This window comes from Pyxicephalus adspersus, chromosome 3, assembly GCF_032062135.1.
Source record: "Pyxicephalus adspersus chromosome 3, UCB_Pads_2.0, whole genome shotgun sequence".
NCBI lineage: Eukaryota > Metazoa > Chordata > Amphibia > Anura > Pyxicephalidae > Pyxicephalus > Pyxicephalus adspersus.
Genome location: NC_092860.1, coordinates 3,162,953 through 3,176,127, shown reverse-complemented (window position 1 = coordinate 3,176,127; position 13,175 = coordinate 3,162,953). Strand labels below are relative to the sequence as shown.

The 13,175-nt window shown below is 40.8% G+C and overlaps 1 protein-coding gene across 2 annotated transcripts in view; it reads right to left on the bottom strand.

The window, feature by feature from the left end:
• The window catches only part of EPN3 (epsin 3), a 33,628-nt gene extending 21,440 nt beyond the window's left edge, over positions 1 to 12,188 (bottom strand). The window contains exon 1 of one of the 2 annotated variants that reach the window (XM_072403342.1): positions 11,780 to 12,188. The gene's annotated coding sequence lies outside the window, so the exon portion shown is untranslated. Of the gene's footprint in view, positions 1 to 2,001; positions 2,053 to 11,779 lie in introns of those variants that run through there. The other variant, XM_072403343.1, reaches the window with a different exon arrangement.
• Between the last annotated feature and the right edge of the window lie 987 nt (positions 12,189 to 13,175).

The following is a 13,175-nucleotide window of genomic DNA, read 5'->3' as shown; positions in this document are numbered from 1 at the left end:
AAATATAATAAATCATTTTAAATAAATATAAAAAATAATATAATAACAATAAATTTAATTTATTCAAATCAAAAACAGTGAAATCTGTCTAAACAAGGGTGCAATGTTATTGGTTAAATAGTATTAATTTATTATTTAGATTTATTTTGTATCAATTTATTACTGATTACATTGTCCATTACATTGCTTTTAAATTTTCTGCCAGGTCACACCTCCCGGGGGTACCGACCCTTCACGCATCACATTGATCACACCGGGGATGCGATGCCAGGGGACACAGGAGCCGGTCGGGCATCGCTGGAGAACGGCGCTGGATCGTGGGGAACAGGTAAGATCTTTACAATGCTACAAAGCCACACTCGGGGTTAGCACTTTTGGTACATAAATTAACCCCAAGCCACACTTGGGAATACCGCCAGGGGGGGTTAACCTAACTGCATGTTCTTAGGATGTGGGGGGAAACCATAATAAGCAGGGAGAACCTGCAAACTCCATGCAGATAGTGTCCTGGCCAAGATCCCTACCTGGGACCCAGCGCTGCAAAGGCCACCGTGCTACCCCTATACAGTATGTATTACATTGTATTACATTATACATTACATGTATAAACACTGTCCAAAAACAGACACACATTGGGATTTATAAGGTAAATTTTCAAAAATGACTTTTAAGGGGACTGAAACACATGGACCTGGAAGATTCCCAATCAGAGAAAAATTGATACCTTGTTTTATAAACAGAGCCCCTTAGTAATAAAGCAGAACTAAACTTTGAAAGTAAATAAATGCAAGCAGGCAGGCTTGGAAGGGAGAGGAAATAAAATACATTTATCGGCCTGTTTGCAATACTTTAAGTACATCTCTCTTTGCTCATGCACCGGAGCTGGGGGAATGCTAGGATGCGCATGTGCAGCTCATGCCTTTACTTTCCAGAAAAGATTGCAAACCGGCGGGTATGTTTTATTGCAGAGCGGACATTGCCCGTCCCTTCTGCAAAAATAAAACCCATCTGCGGGCAACTTTTTTTTTTTTTTGAAACTTTAGTTCCATTTTAAGACCAAAAGTCCTAGCATTCCAGGTCGGGGAGTTTTATATCGAGGACATGATAATAAATAAGTTCAAGAATTAACCTAATATTCATTTTGAAATGTAGAATATAACAAAATGTTTATAATATTTATATATTTTCTTGTTGTAATGTATGTTTGGGTGTTTTTCTCTTACCATATACTTTTAAATAGACTCTTAGGGCTCTATTTATAACGCAGGGAATCTGACATTCCCTTGAACATTCCCTAGTGGAGAATCTTCCATTCATCTGTTTCAATGGCAGTAATTGATTCTCCTCCAAGGAATGTCAGGTTGCCGGCTTTATATATAAAGCCCTTTGAGCACTGGATGGTATGAAGTGGACTTTTCCACAAATTGCTTCCTTCTCTCTCATTTACCGAGTCTTAATATGAAGAAGCAATACTCATGGATTTGGAAAATAAACTCTAATTATATCTTGGAAGGTTTATATTGCTCATTTGACAAATATATTTGATTCTTCCCATGCAGTTCAAACGTTCTTTATTATGTTATAATGAAATTTATAATATATCATTGGTTTTATGTATTATTTACACACATCACTGTACTATTCACACAACATACACACATCACTGTACTATTCACACAACATACACACATCACTGTACTATTCACAACATACACACATCACTGTACTATTCACACAACATACACACATCACTGTACTATTCACTCATCACTGTACTATTCACACAACATACACACATCACGGTACTATTCACACATCACTGTACTATTCACACAACATACACACATCATTGTACTATTCACACAACATACACACATCACTGTACTATATATATATTCACACATTAGTATATACGACACACAGTAACACACTACATACATACATACATAAAATACACATGCGCATACTACACACAGTCACGTGCCGCCCTCCACCACTCACAGAAAGCGCGTGAGTTTACTCCGACCCGCATCATGTAGTTTTCACGTTGTCTGACAAGTGGGCGGGGTCTAATGACGTAAAAGAATGGCGGGTCTTATGTAGAGAAGTCTGATGTGGGAAGTTTCGAGGACGTGTGGGTGGAGCCTGGTGGTAAGGAGCAGAACTCACTGGTGCGGAGCTGAGGTGGAACCTTGGTCCTGCAATGGCAAAGGGGGCGGGGCCTGGTTCTGTGAAGGTTGTGGGCGGGATCTAATGTTGTTAAAGGAAGTTTAGAGGAAATCTTAGTTTTGGAAATGAGGGCGGGGCCTGATGCTGTGAGGGAAGATTGTGTTTGGAAAAGGCAAATAAGGTGTCTGTGGGCGGGGCCTAATAGTGTATAGGAAGCTTGTCCTGCAAAGGCAAATGAGGGCGGGGTCTAGTGCTGTGTGGTGAAAAGTAGGTGGAGACTAGTGATGAAGGAAGCTTGGTGGCTGTGAGAGGATTGGTGGAGCTTGGTTCTGTGAAGGAAGTGGGCGGGGACTGTTACCATGCAGTTGCTAAGCTGCAAATGTGGGAACCTAAAGACCTGGGGGCCCCTGTGCTTTGCTCAGTGTGCCCCTCCTATACACCAACCCTGCTATTATGTTCCACCTGGTAGGCCTTGAGCAGGAATTATCAAGTATAAGGTGACGTTTGGCCCCCATGCACAGTAAAGCTGCCTAGGCGAAAATCAAGTGTCTGTACAGCCGTCCCCGGACGTTATTTAGCGATCCGTCTGACACTAGGGCTGATATTTTCTATAGAAGGATGCATCAGGGCCTACAAAGAGCACCGTCTATACAACACTCATTCATTCCTATTGTATGACGACCGTCATATTGAGGGTCCATATGGGGCCAAATAAGGTAAAAATCTAAAACAATTGTATTCTGCACAATGATAATTCTTCTGACTGCTTACATTTCTGTGGAACTTTTCTCATTAGACAAAAGTTCCCTTTAAAAACATTTTTTTCCCTTAAAAATAATAATAATAATAAACCGAGATGGCAGCCGCCGAACTTCCTTGAAAAGAGCAATTATTACCCCAGCGGGGAAGGAGACGCCATCTATTAGATGTGGAGAGATAAACACGTTATTATAAGGAGTGTAAGTCTGTATATAGATTGTAGATGAGATGGGAATTGATGCTGGGGGAGGGGGAATTGTTATGGGGGGGGGGGGATATTGTCATTTCTACACATCAGCAAAGCTCAGGATGGGGAATCCGGATGAGTTCAGGCTATTACCATAATAATTGCTCTTCTGTGCATTGCTTACTGAATAAAACCCCGATTCCATTTTAAATTTAATTTTTTTCTAATGAGTTTGTTCACACCTGAACCCCGGATCTATGGCGTGGGAAAAAGTCAATGCAAGGTTCTCATTTATTCAAGGTGCACCCCCAGGCCATAGGGCTATTGTCCTAAATGGATTTCAGCCTTCAATTATCATGTTTAATTATCACCTTGCAAAGGAAACAGCTTAGCTTAGTGAATGCGGTGATAGTTCACGTTGCGAAGAAGACCCAATCACATACAAGGAAACCTAAAAGCAGCCAATCACATGCAAAGAAAAACAAAAGCAGCCAATCACATGGTTGAAGTCAGTATGCTTTCATTTCTTTTTTAGGCTAAGTGAACGTTCCTGTGCAAGAGAATATTACGCTTTGCCGTAGGAAGAGCCCATATTCCTTTAATAGTAGTTTCCCAACCAGGGTTCCTCCATAGCAGTGTTCTATTCTAGAAAAAATGCTTGTCCTTAAGTATGGACAGGCACGAATAACATCTTGTTACCCGACGCGTTTCGCCACATGAGATTCCTCAGGTGTATGCAAAGTTTATTTAATCCAACACGCTAACAATTTTAAAACTTACATCAGTTCACCACCATTGCTAAAATAGACTGTGGCATTCAATAACAACGGTCTGACAATATATGCCTTTGTTTCATACCCCTGAGGAAGCCCCTATAGCGAAACGCGCCGGGTAACAAGACAAGCAACTTTTCTAGAATGGAACAGTTTAGCAATGCCCACCCCAATGACTACATAATGGGAGGGGGCTTATTATTATTATTATTATTAAACAGGATTTATATAGCGCCAACATATTACGCAGCGCTGTACATTAAATAGGGATTGCAAATGACAGACTAATACAGACAGTGATACAGGAGGAGAGGACCCTGCCCCGAAGAGCTTACAATCTAGGAGGTGGGGGAATTTCACACACAATAGGATGGGAGATATGTAGTGTGGGAAGTAGTGATGGTTTCAAATGACAGAAGAAGCCGGGTAGGCAAGTTTGAAAAAATGGGTTTTGAGGGCTCTTTTAAATGAGCAGAAAGTAGGAGCAAGCCGAATAGGACGAGGAAGACCATTCCATAGAGTTGGGGCAGCTCTGGAGAAGTCTTGGAGCCGTGCGTGTGATGAGGTTATGAGTGAGGAAGTCATTAGTAGGTCATTGGAGGAGCGGAGGGAGCGGCAGGGGGAGTATTTTTTAACCATGTCAGAAATGTAAGTGGGACAATAACTGTGTAGGGATTTGAAGGCAAAGCACAGGAGCTTAAATTTGATTCTAAGGTGAAAAGGAAGCCAATGGAGAGAACTACAAAGAGATGCAGCGGAAGAGGAGCGGAGCGAAGGATGGATGAGTCTGGCTGCAGCATTCATAATAGATTGTAGAGGAGAGAGTCAGGTTAGTGGAATACCAGAGAGGAGGAGGTTACAGTAGTCCAGACGGGAGATGATAAGAGCGTGTACAAGGAGTTTGGTGGTCTCAGGGGACAGGTAGGGGCGGATTTTGGAGATGTTGCGTAGGTGAAAGTGACCGGACCAGGAAATGTTCTGAATATGGGGGGTAAATGAGAGGGCCGAGTCAAAGGTGACACCAAGACAACGTGCCTGAGGGGAGGGCCGAATAACAGTGTTATAACAGTTAGATATATGTCAGGGGGGGATTTGGAATGTGAGGGGGGGATGATGATGAGTTCTGTTTACTATTTTTAATATACCAATGTACTGATGTATTGACCTAAAATTTAAATAAAAATTACCTTAAAATAGCCTGGAAGCCCCTTTCCTTTGTTCTTACCACTTTGATGGCTATCTGTTAGAGTGACATTCCTCCCACTGGCCAGCAATGTAAGAGGAATTCTTCCCACTGACCACCACACTAATATACTGTGAGCTGTATCACTTAAGCTGGTTCCCTTAAGATCTGGAAGTTATTTCAAGGGTTCCCCCATAGTAAAATGGTCCATAAAGGCCAAATTATGCCCATTGGGGGTATTGCTGGGACTTATCTAGTTGTGGATAGAGCTGATGTTACAAGCTTTAGGCTGTTCACATAGCAAAGTGAATTATCCCCTTGCAAGGGAGAGATGACTTGCATAGTAAATGACGCAAAGGTCTGCTGACTTCAACCGTCCAATCACTTGCAAGGAAAAATCCTTTATTATACATCTCCCTGCATGTAATTGGGTATTCTTTACAAAGTGAATCATCACCATGTTTACTAAGCAAGATGGTAATTCACCTGTGTAAGTGAACAGGTAAGGTTTATATAGTAAATCACCACCCTTTGCCTGGATTGTGGTTTCCTGGAACTTTTTTTTTTAATATCTTCAAATAGGTAAAAGATCATTTGGATGTATGCGGCTGGATTCTAGGCATGCATGAACTGTAAATCAGTGCTATGTGTTGATTTACCTGTCATACGACATCTCTAAGGATAATATAAGAAATATGCAAATCATCAATTAATTATATGCAAATCATAAAGATTAATTTATTTAAAGCAGAACTGAACTCGTTGGTGGGCGGTGAGCTTCTGCCATATTCAGCAAATTATGGCACAGACTGATTTCTGGCGCCCCCTAGTGAAGACGGGTTGAGGTTTCTGTCCTGCTGCATCCCTGGAAGTTGACATCTTCACCTCCAAATTCACAGTGGACTTCCAGGTCCTTGGTGATCCTCTTCTGTCATTTGATGATGTAACTTGCAGGAATTACATTAACCCTGATGGCTCAAACTGTATACAGTGGTTCTGTATCTACGGGGCTGGATTTCCTATAAGGTCAGTGGTGTAGTGGCGTGGGCACGCCTTGTCCTCACTTTTTTCAGGAATGGGCACGCAGGCATTTACATAACAAGGATGCGTGCTTGCCATGGATAGCCTTCACTATTACTATGCCCCCTCTTATTTTTTACAACTACACCTCTGTATAAGGCCAAACTAAGCAGTGACCTAAGGTGGCATGGCAACGAGTGGTGGCATTTACTTTCAGTTATGTGTAGCAAACTGAAAATGTAGGTGCAAGTGGGAGGCACTTGTGGCTAACACCTCCTAAAATTTCAGCAATATGGCATTATGAGAACATAAAAATCTCCACCCATCAAAACGCTGCCCTCTTACACATAACTATCCGCTTCCCTTCCATACACCCCATAGCTGGCCTGCACATAGCTGACCACTTACTTTCTTTGAACTCCAATTACTAGGAGATGTAGGGACCTGAAGGTGTAGTAAGTAGTATGATCATGTCCTCCTTGGCTATCTATCACATGAATTACAATTCATCGGGAGATTCAATTGCAGAGTTGATGAGGTTCAAAGAAGGTTAGCAGCCACCCCTAACTAACAGGGCGCATTGTATGGGACGTGTAGTGTCTGCTTGTTTTCAGAAATGGTGAGCAGGTAGCAATATTTGACAGACCAGCTTTGTATGATAGCTTTATTTTTGCATCGTTTATGCTGCCGGTGGGGGATGGAGGACACAATAAGCTTCTGGCCTAGGGGAGAAAAAAGTCTAAGTCTGGATCTGTGTAGAGGGATTGCACAAACAGCCACCAGGCAGGGCTTTTTTGGCAAGAGTTTTGCATGAATCTTGTCAACTAGTTCTACTTCTGTAGCTGATTTAACACCTCTGATTTAAGGCTACATACACACGTGCAATAATTGTTGTTGGAAAGGATCTTTCATGGTATTTTCCAACGACAAAAAACTTAAAGATGCATGATTGAGCCCTGTACATACAGCATCAAGAATGACGGAGTGGCACCCCGCTGCGCTTTCTCCCCTTCACGGTCATTTGTGGATCCACCAGGACGGTAATCAGAACAGCAGACGATGAACACTGTACACCCGCCAGATTCTTGTCCAATATCAGCCCTAAGGACAAGAATCATCTGACATGTGTACGTAGCCTAACACAAATATCACAAAATAGTCATTTCGGCCTGTTGGTATTGTTTGGTAACAATAAGGCAGAAGCCTTCTATAACAATGATGCTGGTCATACCTGACTAACCGCAGAGGGTTAAGCAGCACAATAAATTAGCGCAGATGTTTTTTCCTTTGTAGATAAAATGATTGCATTTAACAAGGTAAGTAAAGAGTGCCAGGAGCCACACACAGATAAGGTGTCTGCAGGTTGCATTCCACGCATTGACTTAAGCAGTGACATCGACCTTGAGAAAAGGTGATTGGTGCTGATAATACGAACACACAGATACAATTTTATACACAAAGAGGAACATGTGTAGATTGGCATTACTCCTTACTGTGCACAAACAGAGAACGATGGAGATTTTTTGTGTCTATCTCCACTTCCTTGGTCGCTGTCCAATGTGAATGGAGTTCCCCTATGCTAGGTACACATGCTAGATCAGCCATTCTCATTTAGGGTTCTATGAGGCTCCTCTACAGGTTTATAGGGGTTTTATGAACTGTGGTTGATTGGCCTTCCTTTTTGATGGAGGCAGCAAAGTCCCCAACCAACACCATTTGGCAAAGCCAAACCATGCATGACACCAACAATCTTTTTTATGCCTATAAAGGTGGTATGATGACAACAAACATATAGGGGAAGCTTTCCCATAAACTCCAATACATTACTTTTAAAAAGGGTTCTCCAAGATTTCATATTTTAGCAAAGATCCTTCTAGAGTAGCCTTGCTTGACCTTTTGAACCATTGAAATAACTTTCAGGTCTTCAGGTAATCCCAGCTATAATTACTATATCCATAGCTCTCAGTATATAAGTGTGCTGGTCACTGCAAAGATTTCCTCTTACTGTATATTGCTGGTCATTAGGAAGAATGTCGCCCTTACAGAGAGCCAAAAATATAATTGGTGCCACTTATACTGACCTGAGAGGTTCAGATTGCTCAAGGAATCCCGAGCAACCTCTGGAGGAACCCTGGTTGAGAAATACTGCTGTAGGGTAAACAGCTAGATAATTGTAGCCTGAGATGAACGTTCGTGATCTGTCATTTACCAATCCAACATGCAAAGTCTCTTTGCCCCGTCCATAGAACTGAACAGTGTTGTGTGTACCGGGTTCAATCATTCTAGTGTTGGAAATAATCTTGGAAGTAATTTGATAAATCCACATAATCCATATTACAAAATTTTCAATTCTTTTAAATGATTTCCCCTTACTTCCGGGGTCAGTGAATAAGATCCCCAGGGAAAATAGAGGGATAATCCTCACTCAAAGAACAGAAACAAAACTCAAAGGCAAAAAAAAAAAACTTACAGTGTCTAAAATCTCTATAATTGCCTTTAAAACCCTTCAAGGGCCCATTAACCCTACAACGTGCACTTCAATTAATGCATTTTTGTTTATTGACTCACATTGCATTAAGCTCCCTGGTCATTTTAAAAGGTTCTTATGTCAACTTCCATAGGTACAAAAAAAAAGTTTGTGCAGAACATTTGCATGTGTTGTGCTGAAACACCCTGTAAAAGTGGATTGGAGTGCACACATATTCAGTACATTACTGTCGTTGTGGTGTGCACGCACCTTAAAAACCCGTCAGTGTTCTTGAAAATCAGGAACGTTTGTCAATGGGCAGAGACCCGCCCTGGGACGTCGATAGCTAATTTACATATGACGATATAAACAAGCCATATAATTTTCTGTATGCGAGTTACTCAGAGAAATCAACTAGCCAAACAAGATCTGCACGCTAATATTAAACCCAATGTGCTTAAAAAATTTCCTCCTCATCAGCTTATGACTAACGAAAACATTGACGTAATGAAAGCGGAACAAATGTCAGGCGAGAACACATTTAATTAAAGACACCTCCTTAGGATTTCACTTATTGTGTACAACCTTCCACACCCCATCCCTAGACCCCTTGATTTCCAGTCCTACCAGAAAATAGATAGAATTTCAAGTATTCCACAATGCCAGGATTCATACATTCCAGAGAAAAATGTTCACCTTACAAGCCCCAAAGCAACAAATGGAGATCTGTTGCCTATAGCAGCCTTTCTTTACCCTAGGGAGCCCTTAAAATAATAAAAAATGCAACCAATGTAGGAAAAATGAAACCAAACTGACCCTGGGTATTACTGTTGGTTTTACCAAGTAATGTTGGCCCAAGAATTATGGAGGCACCATCAAATGTGAAGCTGATCACAGCTTGAGGAACTTTAGGGTTCTGTGATAAGATTGACTTGTTCAAAAACTCCTTCTAAAAAAATACCCCATGCAATAAACCCAATGTACAGTACAAAGTCAACAGTATCTCCTTGCAGGGTCTCCCATGGTACTTTCATTAGGGCCCCAAAGGAAGGCACTTGTGAGGCTCAGAAACATTGGTTTATTGGCCAATGTTACATAATGAACTGCCAATATTGAGATTTTCAGACTGTCTGATGGATTCTATCCCTAACCCTACCATATTGCATGTCTAAACATATACTTTAAGCTATAGCTATAATCTTCCTGATAAAGGAACCTGCCTGATGCTGAATTGTAAGCATTTTTTAAGTTTTGTTACCAACCACCATCTTCAAACATTGTATCATGACCCAAGGACCTTCCATGGGGATGTTTCCCAAAATAATTCTAACATGCTGCCAACTTTACCCAATGTAGTAAAATCAATGTAAATGAATGTATTAAAATTACTTTAAAACATAAGGGTGTTATAAGCAAAGGAGTGCTTCTCCTTTATAGGTATTTCATATGGCTTTACCACCCACCACAATCCTCCAACATAGTGCCATTAGTAGCTAGCTCAAGTACCTTCCATAGTAATGACCTTCAAACTAATTTTTATGATGTTGCTAACTATGCCAAGTGTATTAAAATGAATGTAACCCTTATAAACAATAGGTTCATTTATCAGCCTTTCATATGGATTGGTCACCCATCACAATACTCAAGACATGAGACCATGAGTGATCTCGTGTACCTTCCATTGTGATGTCCCCCAGAATTATTCAGCATGCTACCCAATATACAATGTATTAAAATACTATATCTTTGTAAACATTAGGATGATTTTTGTTTTTCAAATTTTTTATATGGGTTTGTTACCAAACACACTCCTTCACCATAGCTCAAGTATCTTCCATGGTGATGTCCCTCAGAATGATTCAACATGCTAATCACTATACACGCTGTAATAAATAATAAAACCCTATGACCATTGGACTAATTTATTTTATTAGGTTTTTCATATGATTGTGTCACCACATTCCTCAGACATAGTACCATGAGTAGCAAGCTCAAGTACCTTCCATAGTAATGTCCTTCAAACTAATTTCACAGTACTGCCCACTATGCCAAGTGTATTAAAGTGAATGTAACCCTTATAAACATCAGATTCAATTTTCTTTTTTTTAAAAGCCTTTTTATATGGTTTGGACACCCATCACAATCCTCAGACAGAGTACCATGAGAAGAGATCTCACATACCTTCCATAGTGATGTCCCTCAGACATAGTACCCAGAGGAGCTAACTTAAGTACCTTCCAGAGTAATTCAATGTACCTCCATGTCCTTTAAACCCTTCAAACTTCAAATTTTACCAGGCTGCCAACTATGTAAAATGTCTTTGGCATATGGTCTTTCATATGGTTTCATCACCAATCACAATTCTCAGACATAGTACCATGAGAAGAGATCTCACATACCTTCCATAGTGATGTCCCTCAGTATTTTAGCATACTAAGAACTTGGGTTTCGGTCACAACCATAGCCCTCAGACATAGCACCCGGAGAAGCTAACTCATGTCCTTCCAGAGTAATTCAATGTACCTCCATGTCCTTTAAACCCCTCAGACATAGCACCCGGAGAAGCTAACTCATGTCCTTCCAGAGTAATTCAATGTACCTCCATGTCCTTTAAACCCTTCAAACTTCAAATTTTACCATGCTGCCAACTATGTAAAATGTCTTTGGCATATGGTCTTTCATATGGTTTCATCACCAATCACAATTCTCAGACATAGTACCATGAGAAGAGATCTCACATACCTTCCATAGTGATGTCCCTCAGTATTTTAGTATACTAAGAATTTGGGTTTTGGTCACAACCATAGCCCTCAGACATAGTACCCGGGGAAGCAAGCCCAAATACCTTCCAGTAATGCCCTTCAAACTAATTTCACCAGGCTGCCAACTATGCCAAATATCTCTGGCATATGGTCTTTCATATGGTTTGGTCACCCACCACAAACCTCCGACAAAGTACCATGATTATTCACCTCCATATACCTTCCATTGCGATGTCCCCCGAAGTGATTGTGCCAACTACGCTCAATGTATACAAAGGAATTCAAAACATTCATTAACCTAATTTTATTTATTTGTTAGGCATTGAAATTTTGCCTTTCATACAAGATAATCATATGAAATCTTTGTCTTTATATTAGACATAGCGATTAGTAGCTAACCTTAGCTAACTTCCATATAATGCTGACTATGCACAAAATATTCAAATATTGTAATCTTACCTTTTTTATTTAATACAGAGAGCAGCTGGTTAAATCCATAACGTTAAATCCTTCAAATTCGATGTATACTTCATTTAGGATGTACTGGCCCGTATGTAGCAATATACTGAACCATGTAAAACAGTGGAAGAATTAATTTTGAGTATCCATTAGCTCCAGAAAAGTTTCATTGAAGATCCTTCTGCCCAAATTTACATTAGTGAATATTTCCATGCTTGGTCCAGTCTTTCTATTGTCTGTGGTTGTGATCTATGGAGTCATTTTTTTGGTACTGACCCCCCTATTAATGTCTGTCGGTGTGTGATCATCCACCACCGTTCCTGTCATTCACAGAATGAGTTTTTCTCTTAGACTAAAGTTGTTAAGCTGGTTAGATCTGACTCACCTGACACGCCTACTTGAACTCTAAATATTCCGGGACGCCTGGGACTGCAACTGGGTGATACCTGTACGTCTGCTTGACTTTTTTAAAGTTAGTAATGAGAAAGTTACACAAGGACAAATTACAAGGCCTTGATTTTAATTTTGGAATTTTTTCTGGTTTATTTCTTTAAGGACTGAAAGTCACACCTTGATGAATGTTAATGTGCTCGAATGAATGCGCCTACATTCTTGTTTGTATTTGTCAGATTTGTAATAATTGCCTAATTGCACAGCATACTTGCCAGTTGTGGAAAACACCTTTTTGTAGGCACTCTATGGCGATACCAGTTCCAGGAACCTGACCATACTCCATCCCCAAAAGTAGCCATCTTCACTGCCAGGCCCATGTTGGACTTCCAGGTCCACAGTGATCCTCTTAAAGCAGAACTTTCTCTAAACTCGAAATTTTTACTTTACATAAAATGGCATGGAGATCAGGCATGCACAGGGGGGGCATTTTTTTCACTATAAGGAAAGAGATGCCAATCTCACGTATGCACAGTAATATCGTCTCTTTTCCTATCCCCTTTACTGTGGGCTAAGTCACCCGATCTCACATCTGCGTAGTGTGAGATCGGGTGATGTAGTAAGAAAACAAGAAGAAAACCAAAGATGGTGGCGCCAGGACGAAGAGGAATTCTAGGACTACACAGGACCGGATCGAAGGATCTGCAAGTTAAAGGTAAGTGTGTTTTTTTATTTTCAGTTTAGTTCCGCCTAAACAAAAAATGGCACTTACCTTTATGGGTGTAACACCGTCAATCCCTCTGTCATCTGAGTCCAGTAGGTCCTATGCTGTCCCGGCTTCCTTCTTCTTCCTAGACTTGACACTGGGCGCTGCCATCTTTTTCTGTTGACGTCACCCATTCTTGCGCTGCACAGCCGTGAGATCCGATGAAGTGAATGACGTATGTATCCAAGATATGGTGGTAAATGTCTATATGGTGGTAAAGACTGAAGGGAAGGGGTCTTC